This window comes from Amphiprion ocellaris, chromosome 15, assembly GCF_022539595.1.
Source record: "Amphiprion ocellaris isolate individual 3 ecotype Okinawa chromosome 15, ASM2253959v1, whole genome shotgun sequence".
Classification (NCBI taxonomy): domain Eukaryota; kingdom Metazoa; phylum Chordata; class Actinopteri; family Pomacentridae; genus Amphiprion; species Amphiprion ocellaris.
The window spans coordinates 32,471,604-32,485,257 of NC_072780.1; the positions used below are offsets into that span (position 1 = coordinate 32,471,604).

Sequence of the window (13,654 nt, forward strand, 5' to 3'; positions counted from 1 at the left end):
AGAAAATTACACAATAAGAAGGGAATTTACCGAGTATGGCTGTCTCCATAGACATAACAAAGGCCAAGAAACCAGATTATAAAATATGCAAAATGTTCCCTGTACATTAAGTTTGATATAAAACATAGGCAGAGTCCACGTAATGAAAAGATATGGTAGCAGCGTGCATATAGATAATGTCTCAACAGTCTAAAACACCTGAAACATAGCCTCTATTGGTGTTTTCCTCACTGCTATATCAAAGCAAGATGTACTTCAATGATAAAAAAGAGCCTAACTTCAGTTTTTTCAGTAAGTGCTCAATATGTACTTTAAAACAGAGTCTGTCATCCGTCCAGATCTTCAAGTATTCATAGGAAGATACTTGTTCAGTTAAGTCTCCATCTAAAGTCTGATTGTTAGCAGTATGTGAGATTTGGGAGCGAACCAGGCAAAAGATCATAAATTTGGTTTTCTTGGCAGAATCAGTCGTAAATCTTGCAATGAGGCCTGCAGCTGTTAAAAACAGTCTGGAGTTAATCAGTAGTTTGGCTCAGAGAAGATTCAGCTGAATACACTATTGTGTCATCCGCATAAAGACGCACCTTAACTATAGGCATGCTGTGAACTCGTAATGCTGAAATTTTCAGATGGTGTTTTGAAGGGTTTACACTCACAATCATACTGGCAGTTTTACAACATTCATGTGTAAATGTAGAAATGTTGACTTTTAGTTAAACTCTTAATTCTACATCAACATCTGAGTGGATTCCATTAACCTGATAAATCTGCCATTAGATTAAACTGATTTCAGGTCTTTGTTTTTGATTACAATGGGCTAAAATAGCAAAAACATGAATATATATTTACAACTAACATCAGGAAGAAAACCATTATCCTCTTGAAGTTCTCAATGATTTCCTTGTGTCCAAGACTTTCATATTAATACTAGATATGACTAAGTATTGCCTTTCATCATGCCTCGCAAAGATCCTAGAATTTCAGGTAATTAAGGAAATGAAATCATTTCTTGCAGCACAAACACTGAATCAGTAAGGGTTTAGAGTAAAGCACAGCACTGTTACTGCCGCTGCTTTTTGTTACATGATTTTATTACAGATTTGGTTAGAAATAAGCAATGTACAGCTCGTTTTATTGTCCTCTCAAAAGCATTCGCGACAATTGGTTTTTATGAAAATGCTTCTAAATGGTGTCAGAGTTACCTCATGAACCAACAGCAGTGTGAGGCGATCAAAAATTTTAAGTCAAAAATGCAAAAGGTGTCCCACAGGGCTCAATCCCAGGGCCTCTGTTGTTTTATCTGTATTAATGCCGGTATAATGTACATCTTTGTGCTGACGATACCATGCGCTACATTCTGCTGTCAAAGACATTCAGCACTGCTTTGCTCAGGTTTAAGTTTTACTAAATAAGCACAAATGTGATCTCATGTGCAGGTAAAACTAAATATATGATCTTCATCAAACCAGAAACATCACTTATGGCAATCTGATCAATCTGAAAGAGCTACAAATGTCTGGTGAGTTGGACTGATGAGAAATTCACTGTTAAACATCACGTCTCCACCCTGGTGACTAAACTATGTAATTTTATTTTAAATCCTGCCATTCTTGTCTTAGTTAATTCATTTGTTTTTAAAACTTACATTCTCCAATTGATGCTTTAATTATTTTACTATTTTTTTTGATATTTTAATTTATAAGTTTCTTATTTGAATGTCTTCATCTTTTATTTTCTTACTTAGATACACTGTAAATGAGGCCTCCATAGTTCAGTGTACGCAAATGAATCAATGTATGGAGGTCACATGCTGGAAATGCATTCTTCTGTCCATCTGAAAACATACAAAAACATGTTTTCCATCATTTGAGTGGCACTCATGTGGAGAATGACTTTAGAGGATATGGGTGGAACAGATGTGGGTGGTTAGTTTGGATGGAAGAGATGAACAGATATTCACTGAAGCTTGTCTGCAAAGAACTCTTTCATCCTTATCTCCAACCAGTCGACGCTCCAAACAAATGACAAGCTGGAGATAAAGCTTCAGGTTGGATGGATTAACTATATGGACCATCTGTGTATAGAGCCTGGATTCAATTAAAAATTGAGTCAAAATCAAAATCTATTCAGAACAGACTGTATTTTCTTTTTATCTTGTGCTTTTACGTCCTCGTTCCTTCTTTGCTTGTACAGCGAATTACATCATTTTGCGGCCTTGATTGTTGACTTATTAGATGTCGAAGGATTTGTCTGTGTTTGGTTATAGATGGGCTTTGGTTTGACAAATAAACCCAACTTGATTGGATTTTGAGTGTCTACTTGTTGATCTGGTTGCTGCAGTCTGAACACACGCTGAGACGATTCAACAGTCAGCCGGAGAAGAGATTCTCAAACACTCGATCTGGAAAAGCTGTTCTCTGGGTTCTGTTTTGGTTTATTGATGTATCATAAAAGCATCTTTTAGCAACACATCAGCCAAGACAAATCAGTCACATGTGTCCTTTGTGTCATTTCCCATTTATTCTGCAGCAGCTGTGGGTTTTACAGACGGAGAAAGAAGGCTGGGCGCCACAGCATTCACCACTCTGTGTTAGCTAGAAGACATTCTAGAAATGCTTTAGATTTCAGCCTTTTTCTTTTGCATGGGGTAAAAGAATATTTGGGTGATACATGCACATACTTAAGGAGCACAACTTTGTACTTATGGAGCTCTTTAGTAGCCTAAGTTGGTACAGGTTTATAAGGATGTACCGCGTTGTACTAAATAAAGAATGGTCTGACAGCAACATTTCACTTTTCTATTATGGGGGAAAGGACATTCTGGCTAATTTATACTTATTTAAACCAAATACAATGGTTTTGGATGAAGCTAAGCCGAGGATGCTGCCGCAAAATAGTGAAATATTTGCATGCAGGGAGGCGAGAACTGTCATTAAAATGGATATTTGACTGCAGAAAACCAGCAGGTTGATGCTAATGATGTTGCCATTATAAAGTAGAATTACATCCTTGTGGTTGTACGTTTACATCCATGTCTGTCTAGAGTTGACTTTTCAACTTTTAGACAATAAATTTAGAGATGATTTATTGTCATCTCTTAGCCTATTAGAGATTTGTGAGTATAATTAGCATATAAAATCTTGAGTTCTAACTGAAAAATTCTATTCTAATCCTAGCCAGATCACCCTATAGTCCAAACAAATATCTGTACCAAACTGGAATAAATTTCCTCAAAGTGTTTCTGCAACATCGTATTCACTGGACAGACATATGGACAGATAGAACCTGAAAACATAAAACCTCTGGTCTCGGCTAGAACATGTACAGAGGTGTAATGAAGCTGAAAATTAAAGGTGTTCGTCTTGGAGCCAAAATAGTGGTAGAAGATCTTTGGTTTTTGTCACAGTTTTACACCAACATACCCACCTTTACTGACAATCATTCTACAACATCAATATTAATATACAAGTTATACCAAAACTTTCAATCCCAACCCTCTTCAGTAACCTACAAAATTTCCAAACCACTTCAACTTTTATCCAACACTGAGCAAACCTCAGACAAAAACCTAAGACGGTTGTGTCTCCTCAAATATTGATCAAATACCAATCTGTCCACTGCCAGTAGAAAAGTCCAAAATATGTTAGATATGTCCTTGTAGGAGCCTTGTCAATTGACCTGTCTGTTGTACACTTGGTTGCATCCATGTACCAACAGCGACTCAACATCTATTGGGTTTATCAGCTTGTATCCAGAAAGTGCCAAATCATCCATAAGTATCTCAACTACTGCATAAAATACTGACTGATGTCTATTAAGATACACCTAATGATGTGGCTCAGGAAGACCTAGAACAAATCTGAATCTTTCAGATGAAGTTGAATGTAATTTGGGTTTGGACTTACACCGCCATTCAAAAGTTTGGGGTCATTTAGAAATGTCTTATTTTAGAAAGAAAAGCAGTTTTATCAATGAAGATAGCATTAAATTAATCATAAATCCAGTCTAGACATTGTTCATGTGGTAAATGACTATTCTAGCTGGAAACAGTTGATTTTTAATAGAATATCTACATGGGGTACTTTTTCTTCCCCAACATACATATGCATACCTACAATCCTGGTATATTTTTACTACAAAATGTACTGCAAATTGGAAAAAAACTAAGCTGCACCGTACTTTGCAGGCTGTAATCTAAAGGCTTTATGGTTTAAGAAGCAGTTGGCAATATCATATAGGACTAGCAGGCATGAAAACCTTGGAAATCTTGTGTAATTTTGTGCTATGGCATCCTGTCAACCAATTCATTTACAAATCTAATTATTGGATTGAATGTGACCAATGTACAGCTGTGAAAATGCAAAGCACTGCTTGTGTAAATTCATTCTTTCTCATGATTAGAATTGTAAATGAATCGGTTGATAAAATGTCAAAGCACACCAAAAGACAAATTACAATGCAAATAGCAAATGTATATATTGGTTTTTGGTTTTGTGTTGGTGGCCAAAAAGGTTCTAAAGCAAACAGTAAAATCAATCTGTGTGTGTCTGTTGGCACAATTAAATCCTGATAATATTTATGCTGCACATGTTTCCAGTAAAATATTCATTCTCAGTAGAAGTATTGCTTTTTTCAGTAGAGAATAGATGAATTTCAACATTTCAATCAACTGCAGCCTGGTGGATAATAAAAAGAAACAGAGGTGGATCTTTGCTTGTCAACAGGAACAGTTCTCAGCCCTCTGCTCAGCTCTGCCAAGTGGAATTAGCCTCTCAGTGTAATATTCTTTCTTGGCACTGATGCAAAAGTCAAATGTAACATTTTTTTCAGGCCGGATTTCAGACATAATACAGCTTCCCCTAACTGTGAACTACATGAGGCTGATATAAGTGTCACTTTCCATATAACCTCCAATGGTCTGGGCCTCAGGAATTGGAAAGAAAACAGCGAGTCTGGAATCCACAAAGCTCCAGTAATGATGGATTACCACGCCTGATAATGAACCGTAGAATATGAGTGTGTTTGGGAATGGCGGTCAGATTATCTAGAAAAGTAAAATCTGTGAGCTGTGCGATTGTTTTCACTCCCTTGTAGGTCTGGGTTGAAAAACTGCAGTTTAAAAAGCTGCAGGAATCACTGCATCCATAGAGTATAAGTCACCTTGAGGAAAGGTAGGAAGGGACGGATGTCTGACGGAAACTAAACCCAGCTCGACTTGGCGGCCCCTGGGAGGGAATGTGTCTGACTCATGGCTGGATCTGGAGGGGTCATAAATGGAAAGTACCAAGGAGAAACAAGATTACACAAACACGCCCAATCACGTAAAATCACCGCTCGGGAAGCCATAAAATAGGCCAGTGTGGGTGTTGGGTTATTTAGGCGCTTTCTAACCTCGACTCCACTTAAAGTCATTCCAGTCATCGACCATCAATCGAATCGCTGTTGGCAGCGAGTCTGACCGAGCTGAAATGCAAATTTGTGTCAGTCAGGACAAAGGTTTGGATGGTGAAATACATCTGAGTGCATAATGAGAATGCGAAGGTTATGGAGATTTATTTTCTGCTAAGATGTGATGTTCTGATGCCAGTGACTGATTTACTGCAGAACATACGTAACTTAACCATTTTAACTTAACCTGAAACTGGAATCATTTCATTCACTGTGATGTTTTTTGTGTATTCTCATCAGATACCAATTTAATTCTTATTCTCAGAGGAGAAAAGCAGGTTTCAGATCAGTAAACTTTGATTAAAAGCTTAACGTTTGATAAGCTTCTGTGTGAGGTTCACTGACTGAGGGTTAACCAGATAAAAAGGAGGCTCTGGTAACTGTTCAGACAGGAATAACCATCTAAAAAAGAATATCAGCACTTAGAAACCGTAGGGTAAACTGGACAAAGACACTTTAAGAAGAACATGTATGTACACATGGAGAAGGCTTAACTAAAGCTACAACTTCATTATTATAAAACTTGATCTAAAACCCTAAAAGGAACATCTTTCTGGGGGATTCTTATTCACAAGTACAAATGTTAATCATTTTAATCAAGAAAAATTTGTTACTTGCAGCAAGCTAGTGTTTTAGATGCAGTTAGCTAGCTATCTAGTGCTACAGCAAGCCAATATGGCCAAAATTTTTAGACTGCCTAAACACAAATACAGCTAGTTAGACAGTGCTACAGCAAGCTAATGTGGCCTAACTTTATTAGATAAATGCAAAGTCACACACTTAATTTCATCTATAGAAAGCTAATATTTTAGACAGAGTCAGCTAGTTAGCTGGTGCAACAGCAGGCCAATATGGAAATACTTTTTTCGATAAATGTAAATACAGCTAGTGAGTCTGTGCTACAGCAAGCTAGTATGGTCTAACATTATTAAATAAATGTAAAGTCACTTATTTAGCTAGTTCTACAGTGAGCTCATATAGCAAAAATGTTATTAGTTTAACATAAAGTCAGCTAGTTAGCTGATTCCAAAGCAAGCTAGAGTCTTACACAGAGTCAGCTAGATAACGAGTGCTACAACCAGCTAATATGACACACATTTCCAGCTAAAAATAAAATCAACTAGTTAGCCAGTGCTAGAGCAAGCTAATATAGCATAAAATTATTAGATAAACACAAAATCAGCTAGTTAGCAAGTGTTAGAGCAAGCTAATGTGGCCTAAAATTATTAGTTTGACATAAAGTCAGCTAGTGGCATAATGCTATTAGCTTAATATAAATTCAGCTAGTAGGCTAGGTAGGTTGTGGTACCGCATGCTAATATGGCCTGTTGTTATTAGCTCAATATAGATTCAGATAGTAGCTCGGTAGCTTGTGGTACAGCATGCTAATATGGAATATCGTTATTAGCTTTACATGGGCAGCTAGTTAGCTAGTGCTACAGTAAGCTAATGTGGCTTCAAATTATCAGCTTAACATTGATTCCATTTGTTATTTGTGTTATGACAAAGCCATAATAATTCCACATTTTAATGCTGGCTAGCTTTATGTTATTGTATTTGATGATGGTGAGCATAATTTATCACCACATTACCAGGACCAGAGTATGAAAATTATTCATGTCAACAGAGGCTTCTTGCCCCACATCAGGGGAACATCTTCCCTCCAAAGTCCTCTTCTTACACTTTCACATATCACTAAACAGTATGTGTTATTTTGTTGTTCAAACTAATGGTTGCCTCTCCATATGAGTCATTTAAACAGTAAGAAAAAAGTATTTTTTGCTGTCAAAATATTATATCAAAGTACCACAAAACCGCTTTATAAATTTCATTCTACCACTAAAATAACTTTAATATTATTTATAGCAAACCCATTGTCATCCAAACAAAGGAATACAATGAAGACTGACTTTATCCGGTGGTCAGGAGGGGAATTATAGTTTGGGAATAGTAAACTATCATATTATCTTTCAACTGCATCTTTAAACTGTGTAGGTTTTGCTGAGCAGCAGCCACTTCAGATACAAGTGAACATTTTATTATCACACTTATAGTAACAGTAGCACCAGCAGACCAAAGTCATAATGTGGGTAAACTGACTCCGTAGTGTCTGTTATACAGTGTTTATCTAGAATTAGCTTCACCATAATCCACCGGTGGAACCAGACCAAATAAGGCTGCAGCTCTAAAGCCCCTGAGTGTATTTAACTGAGCATGGCTGGTTTTACTGCTCCTAAATTCAACCTTCACAGCTTTACTTTATATTCTGAAGTTAAAAACCTTCATCGGTTCTGAACATTTTGTACTAGAATTCACACCACTGTCATCAAAATAAAAATAAATGTGGTTTGTAGCATTTATTCCAGGAGGCATAATAAGACTAGTTCCTTTTTTATACAAATCTACCCTCCGGCTTCACAAAATCACTGTTTGCTAAGTGAGAGCCACATAAACACAAGTTTACGTTTCCCTAAGTGCTACTTTACACAGAGGCATAAAGGTTTTAAGGTGCTGTGTTTGGCACAGTTCGGCTTCATGTAGCCTGGATCTGGCTTTACTAATGGTGCTGTCTGACATCCCGACTGTGGAGATCCATTAGTGCCTTAACTGCACCCTTCAACGTGTACAGACTGGTCTGTTTAGACACTTTATGAGACACAATTGCATGTTAACCACTAAACAAACTGTCTGGGCAGTCTGGAATGACATGAACATGAAACAGGATGCAGATCTTAAAAGCTAAAGGCTTGTGTTACTGATTGAACCACACAGATCCATCAGATCCCCAACATGCCTCCTCTGTACATTATCATCTAGAGCTGCTAAATTGCCGTCGCTTGAGAGCCAAGAACAGGATAATCCCTCAAGATGATACTCCCTGCTATCACTGCTACAGATTACTGCTAAAGTTTACCACTTTTCTGACATTTCCCATTTAGCAGAACTTCCAGCGCAAATAGACACATGCCATATATGCACCTGTGTTCCATCTCTGGTCGAACGTCATTAATCGTCTCATAAATCTTTGACATAGTGCCTGTTGCTAGCTAAATGGCCTCTGCTGGCCAGTATGAACTGTCCATAGTCCGAGTGAGCAGCTAGCTTTTCCAGCTCACATACACTCCAAAAAATTAACTATGTGTAGTTTTGGATGAGTTAAGCAATATAAAAGTTTAGCAATATTTTGGGTGAAATAAACCTTTCAAACCACAACACATTCATTAGAAAGTATTCTTTGGAGGAGACAAACCTTAAAAACCATAAATCAGACACTTTAGCAATCATCCAACCTACCAGGATCCAACAAAAATCAGTCTTAGCATTACAGTCCTAAAAGTGAATCATAGGTCGGAAGTCATTAACCTCCACAAGTGTCTATGTCATGGTGACCGCTGATACAATGCTCTCAGTTTGCCAGTATAAACTGTCTGTAGTTCGAGTGAGTGACCGGATAGCTTTTCCAGCCCACAGACACTCCAAAAACATTTAACTCTGTACAGTCTTGGGTGGATTTACTCTTTAAATCTATAACTTTTTAGTTAGAAATTAGCATTTTTATGGAATAAACCTGAAGTACCTGGACAGCAAGTAATATCTTGGGTCACATAAACCTTTCAAACCATAACACATTCTTTAAAAATGACTATATATGTGAGAAAAACCTTTAAAAGCCATAAATCAGATGCCTTAGCAGCCATCCAATCAAGCAGCATTCAACAAGTATCAGTCTTAGAAGTGCAGTACTGAAAATACATTCTGACATATAATACTGTAGGTTGGAAGTCATTATCCTCCACAGAAGTCTATGTCATGGTGACTGCTGATACAATGCTACCTTTAAAACCACAAGTCAGATACTTTAGCAATCATGCAACCTGATGGGATGCGATAAATATCACTCTTAGAAGTAAAGTCCTTAAAGTGCAGCCTTTTCTGTTGTAGACATAATATTTTATGTGGCACAGTTGGCTGTTGATCACTAAACAAGCTGTTCTGACTGTCTGGAATGACATGAACATGAAACAGGATGCAGATTTTAAAAGCAAAGGCTTGTGTTACTGATTGAACCACACAGATCCATCAGATCCCCAACATGGCTCCTCTGTACATTATCAGCTGCTAAATTGCCCTCGCTTGGGAGCCAAGAACAGGATAATCCCTCAAGATGATCCTCCCTGCTATCACTGCTACAGAAAGTTTACCACTTTTCTGATGTTTCCCATTTAGCAGAACTTCCAGTGCAAAAAGGGGTTTTGATTTTTTTCTAAACTGTGGCAGCGCTGTGAGAGACAGAGATCTGTGGGTCTGGACTGTATAAAACACCTCCAGCAGAGCTCTGTCACAGCTCTGCTTATCAGTGCAGCGTGGGGAGGTGATGCCGACAGTGTTACTGGGACGCTCTGGCTTCTGGGACGCATCTGGATCCATTACAGGCCACTTTAATAGACAGCAGCGATGGGGGGCTGTTACCCACTGTCACCTACCCCCTAAATCATCACCTCCCGATGCATCACAAGCCACCTCGGGACCAACACCAGCGAACACACTCACGCCTTCTTATCACACAGCGACAGTGGAAGGTGAATTTGACACCCCTCTTTGAAACAGAGCCCAATAATTCACCCCGGCAGGCGTTCAGAGGCGTTATCCCGACACTCTCCACGGTGTCTAATATAGATACAGGAACAACTTCTGCACCTATATCTCAGGAAGCTGTCTCACTCAGTCACTGGGCTGTTTGTCTTTAAATCCACCTTGAAACACTTTGAGGCTCTTGGTCTTAAACTCTGTCAAGATTAGGTGAGTAACTACCCTCAGCTGACCTCTGTGACCTTCACCTCACCGCCCAATATCCAGGCCTTTACTCAGCGGCTGACAGATTTTCTTTAGTCCCACAGAATGAGACTGAATGACATTTTAAAAAAAACTGAAACAAACACATCTAACCTGTCTGGATGTACGCATTGTCCTTTAAGTTTAGGTGAAACTTGCTGCAACTGTACATTCAGGAATAACCCTCTAATAATGGATATCAACAGTAGGGAACCATAGTATAAACCAGACAAAGAAGATTGTATTTTTCTTTTTAAATATATATCTATCAGTATAATATGTACATAAGAAGAGTGCTTCAGCAAACAAATGACATCATGCTACAACTTTTTTATTTTAAAATTTGGTGTGAAACCCTGAAAATGGGCATCTTCTGGGGGTTCTTAAGAGTGGTTTACTGCACCCATCCTAAACAGCACTTCTTGTCTTTTTTAAGTACCATAAAGTCAACCATTGGTTTGCTAAACATTCAGGATCTCAAAGAGATTTGGGGTCAATGAAGGCATTTGCTTAAATGATCTATATCTGCTTGACCCAAAGTTCGATCATTTGCTTACATCTGCTGTCACACAGGTGTCATAAAGGGAGAGCACAGTGTGTGGCAGGACTGTAGGAATCAGTAATCAGCAGCATCATCAACCAGTAATCTATTAAATCAGGCAGTTGTCCTCTTCTGATTATGTTTGTCAATAAACACATGGCACTGAGTTATATTAATGCTTTTCTAGGTAATTCCTGCTTCTCCAAAACACACGAACTCGGTTCAGAGGTCATTAAGTCTCACAAAAGTCTTTGTCATGGTGCCTGTTGCCAGCTAAATTCCCACAATGCTCTCTGCTTGCCAACATGAACTGTCCATCGTCCAAGTGACCATCTCCTCTGGTTGTTTTTACTGTGTGGAAACTGATCCTAGATATGAGTAGAGTTAATGCTAACATTAACCACTAGCTTCTGTTCCATTAGCTTCAATCCACTCCATCATTGTGAAAATTTGAAGCATGTTCCTGGGGAGTACTTTACAAATTTTAAGGTCTTTTCTACAATAATATAATATTTTTCTAGTCGCATGCCGTTCCTTTGTCCACACAGCCATTGTTTTACAAAATACCATTGCACACATATGCTCTAATAAGCAGCTGATGTCAACAATGCACCTAATGCCAGAGAAAAATGTTCTGTCATTTTGTTGTTTCTATGGATTTTAAACTGTGAATGCAGATGGAGAGGCTTTAGCATGCTGGTGAAGTGGTGCTGTTGTGCCATAATTAAGTCCCAAACTTGCGATTGCTAATGCTATCCGAACGTTGTGGTTGTGATTTCAGAAGCATGCTCACAATGCAAAGCCACAATGTGCAAATTCAGATGTGACATTATCACCTCTGAAACTCCCTATTTGACATCTCCACACAGGGCTTTTAAATCTGCAGAGTGCAATTAGAAGTTGTTTGAAAAATCTTGGTCTGAGCAACCAGAAACACTGTTTGTATGTGGACAAGAGGTCCAAATGTAGAGGACAATGTTTGTTTAGCAAAATAATCACTTTACTGTGGACAAATCATCATACACTACAAGACACATCATAAAAATGTGGAATCTTTGTGATTTTGATGAAGTTAAACAAACATTACTTTGTGAGCACAGAAAAAAACAGAAATTGCATAAAGAAATGACACTATGGCAGTGCAGGTTCTTCATTTAAATCTATTAAAGTCACCAGTTGTTCCTTTCTGGAGTTGTTTTTTCAACCCCATGGCTATAATCTAATAATGTCTAAGTAATTTCCTCAGTGTTCACACCTTCCTTTGCTGCTGTTATTACCAATATGTTTGAAGTAGCTGCTACGTCCAGACTCATTCAGACTCGTTTCTTCTGTTGAGCTGTGATGTTTAGTCAGTAAACTCTGAGGGTTTATGGGAAATGGTGTTTGTTAAAGGCCGGTGAAAACACAGTGAGGGACACATGTTGAAAAAGACTCTGTACCAAAGCTGTATTTTCACTTTTGAGTGCAGCTGTAAATTTCAGAGACATTTTGAGTGAGGTTTTATGACGCAAAGTGCCCCGAGATGATTTATTTTATGATTTGGCGCTATGGAAATAAAAATTCAATTGAGCTGAATTGAATATTCAGACTTCTGGAGCAGAACCCAGAGTTCTGGTTTCACTTTGGCTCCATTTGGTTTAAACATTGCCTGGAAGACACTCTAGAAACTGTAAACAAAAGGTAGTGTAGTTTAGAGGAAGAAAGAGAAGCTGAACTGCACAATCAATTACATTTTCATGGATTATTAGTTTTGTTGCTTTAATGTCTCCTTTTCAGCCTCGCTACCCAGAAAATAAAGATGAAGCTACAAACATGTTGTAAGAGAACCCAAAGCACGACATTTTCCAAACCAAACCAAGTAGCTTTGCTGGAAAACCGTAACCAAGCTTCTAAGATGTAATTAAAGGTCTGAAAAGGTTCATTTTAACCCAAACTGTGGTATTTTAAAAACCAAAGGTAGTAGTTATGGTGGCTGAACTCAACCAAGTTTCCGGCATCTAGTTAAAGCTATAAAAGGGTCAATTTTAACCAAAAATATGATATTTTCTGATTTTAACCAAGCCTTTAACATTCAGTCAAAAGGTGAAAGGAATCAAGAAGAGATATATTCTAAATCTAACTGCAAAGTTTTGATGCTTAAAAGTAACCAAGGTGCTAACATGTAGTTAAAGACGTAGAAGGCTCAACCCAAATAGGATATTTTCCAAAATCTAACCACTTTTTTTTGGCACCTAAACTTTACCAAGCTTGTAAACATGCAGTTAAATATGTTAAAGGGACAATTTTAAAATAATGCATGATATTTTGTGAAGCTTAACCAGGTATGTTTGGTGTCCAACACTAACCAAGCTGCTAGCATTTAATTAAAGCTGTGAGAGGATTAATTTTCACTCAAACTGTGATATTTTCTAAACCAAACCAAACTCCTTACATGTAGTTAAATATGTAAACGGCACAATTTTAACCAAAAGCATGGTATTTTCCTCAGTTTAACCAGGTAGTATTGTAGCCTAAAACAAACTAAGCTGCTAACATGTAGCTAAAGGAGTGGAATGGCTAATTTTAACCCAACCTGTGATATGTTCATAACCTCACCAAGTAGTTTTGGTGCTTGAACTGAACCAAGAGTCCAGCGTGAAGTAAAGGGGTCAATTTTAACCCAACTTATGATATTTTCTAGCTTCCATCATGTATTTAGAGGGTAAAAAGAACTGTTTTAACCTAAAACATTAGCTTTTCCCAAACTTGACCACATAGTTTTGGTGCCTAACCCAAGCCAAGCTTCTAACATTTAATTAAAGGTGTAAATGAGCCAGTTTTAATCCAAAGCAT

The 13,654-nt window shown here is 37.8% G+C and overlaps 1 protein-coding gene across 1 annotated transcript in view; it reads right to left on the minus strand.

Moving 5' to 3' along the window:
• The window catches only part of angpt1 (angiopoietin 1), an 89,023-nt gene that overhangs the window by 52,843 nt on the left and 22,526 nt on the right, over positions 1-13,654 (minus strand). The window lies entirely within an intron of this gene.